Below are 2,943 nucleotides of genomic sequence, written 5' to 3'. Positions count from 1 at the left end.
TTTAAGTGTTAGGGGAGAAGGGAACAAATATATTCTATTATATATTGCAATGTTTCATCTGGGGATACTAGTATCTATGTAAAATGCTGGCAAGATGATGTGTAGTTATTTCTGAGCATTCTTCAGTTTCTTACTTTTGTTTTTCACCTAAATCCCCGACTGCTAGTTACCAGCACAGCACACTGAGCCTCTTTGAGCAGCTCCACACCGCAACCAAAACTACAACAAGATCTCATGAGAACCATCTTGTGTTACACGTTCAGTCAGCCTTGTGGTTTTTGTTGTTATGTGACATGCACTACTTAGTTTTTATCTGGTATTGGTACCAAACCGAAACTCTGTGCCACATTGCTGCTAGTATTATATATTAATATATTATATTATATATTATATATTTTATAAATTGTGGTACTTTGTAGCGGGCTCAGGTAAAAATGAGTGAAGCAATGCAGCTATACAGCAGGTCTTACACGAAGCCTCAACTTAAAAAATAGTGAAAATTGTTCTGGTATAGTCTTGGGATACATCGGGACATGTATCATACTGCCAAACTTGTGCCAATACATACCCCTAATAAGTATAGCAAGCCTACTATAAACCATGTAGAGGAAGCATAGCCTACTAACTGAGCACTTCTTCAGAGGAAATCGGAACATTTTAAGTTCACACTTATAGTGAAGCAGTACTTATAGACTAAGTATATTTGAAGTACACTATTTAGTACACCTAAATAGACAACTTTTACCAAAGGAGGTTAATATGTTAAAATGATATTTGGATTGTTCTAAAAGTTTGACTGTTGTACTTAAAAAAAATAAAAATAAATAACTTTTCTGTTTTTCTTTCCTATATTTGCTTAAGGGATGTTTTTGTTTGGCTCAATATATTTAGCTTTAGATTAAGATCTTCTGCTGAATTTGCTGATACTGCCGTCATTCAACAAATGACTACAATATTTTATCCGTGATAGCATTGTGATTCTTAAAAAACAGATAAATAGTGCATTTTATTCATTTAAAAATTGTTTGTGGGTCTGTTTTGTGCAAGCAGTAAACTCTCTGGAAAAGATCATTGACTTAATGACCAACCTTCTTGTTTTGCAATCAAAACAACACTTTTCAAAAGAATTAACCCTACAGTTAATGCAGAAAAGAACAACCCAGAAACTTACGTGCAGTAATTTTACAAAAAAAGTCTGTTAAAAAACTGGCAACTATTTTCTGCACATTTAATTTGAAAATGTGGTTGGTAAACCCCAAAAGTATGACCTTTTAACAGGTCAGTTGTAGTTAGGGTCATCAAAGAGCATCTCAAGATAAAAGAAGAGATGCTGGGGTCCTTCACTCCAAGAGACTCCTGCACCAAATCATTCAATACTTTAAGATTTAGATTAATGGAAAGCACTTAGAGGCTGAACCACTTTTGAAGCATTGCGTTACTCAAAAATATATGGAGTTTTAGGGAATCTCTATTGATTGTTGGAGTCAAAAACCAATGGTGGATGACGGTAATGCTGAGACATTCGGGAAACACTTTGTTCATGGCAAACCTGACTTTGTGACAGGCAGCAATAGCTTTACCGTGTGCAGGAACACTACATAAACTATTTGTATGATGATTGGCCTCCATTGCTAAATCCTTAGAAACATCATGTTTATTTAAAATGAAGAAGCAAAACATGTGGACGATTGAAAGTGAACAAAAATGGAATTATTATTCTTATCAGTATCTCATTTTCTTCTATAAATATATCCATTGTGTATTATACTGTACTGTCTCGAATGACCATTATCTTTTTTGTTTCTTTAATTTTTGTGAGTTTTTTTTTTTTTTTGTAGGACAGTTCCAGGTAACATATCATTATGAAAATGAGTTTCAGTATTACTAAATCCATTTATGAAACAAGACAAGAATTGTCAAAAAAAGGCCTGTAATTATGATCTCTATATAACTCTAAATTCTAGTTATATCTTTTGCAATGCAAAAACAAACCATTTGCATTTGGTGTCAGTTTAGAATGCACATGCTTCTGGCAGAAACATCTCAATAAGTAAAAAAACTGGAAAAAAAACTTGGAAAAAGTTAAAATCCTGAAAAAATAACAAATGAAAAAAGAAAGCACTACTTTGAATCATCATATCACAGGCTTTCATGTATTTCAAAATAAAGTTAAAACTGTTTTCTTTGGAAACTCTATTGTAATACGATAGTGGGCGTGTTACATAAAGTATAAAAATAATCTGCCTTATGTTACAGTAATTTCTTACACATGCTAATTTGTTCTGCTCTATCATTTTTTTTATTTAAACAACAAATCTTAGTTTAAACTATTCTTAGTATAGTTGAAATAGCTCCCTGAAAGAGTTTGCCTTCCTCAGATAATTGTTGTGTTTAAAATACTGTAGACTTAAACACATATTTGAAGCTCTTTCCAAAAAGGAAGCTTTTTGTCTTAGTTTTATAATGAATTTTAATGACATTTTGAACTATGGCCTTTAACCACAAGAGGGCACAATCTAGTCCTTCCACAGTCCACATCCCAGGTCCATGCAAATCCAGAGGGTTGCATCAGCAAGGCCATCCGGCGTAAATCAAAACCCAATCAGGAACAAAACTTTGATGCTGGATTTGTCTGACCTGGGTTAATGACAACAGCTACCGTTGCTGTTGACCTACAGTGAGTTGGTTGAAAATGGTTAAAGAGAGAATGAATGGGTCAATGCTGGAAGAGAGTGAGAAGGAAAAACTGGAACTTTGAATGTAGGACAGGTAAAGTTTGATGACATGAAAGACCGAAGTATATCTTGGGTGTTAGAGATAAGATGGAAAGGGAGCAACTATTATAGATTGGATTGAACTTCAACAAACATGTGGATGAGGAAAACAGAGATGATGAGCAAAGTGATGGATAAGTTTGATGTTTAGGACAGGAATACAGAAGGA

This window comes from Oryzias melastigma, linkage group LG9 (assembly GCF_002922805.2).
Source record: "Oryzias melastigma strain HK-1 linkage group LG9, ASM292280v2, whole genome shotgun sequence".
Taxonomy (NCBI): domain Eukaryota; kingdom Metazoa; phylum Chordata; class Actinopteri; order Beloniformes; family Adrianichthyidae; genus Oryzias; species Oryzias melastigma.
This window is presented reverse-complemented; position numbering follows the sequence as displayed.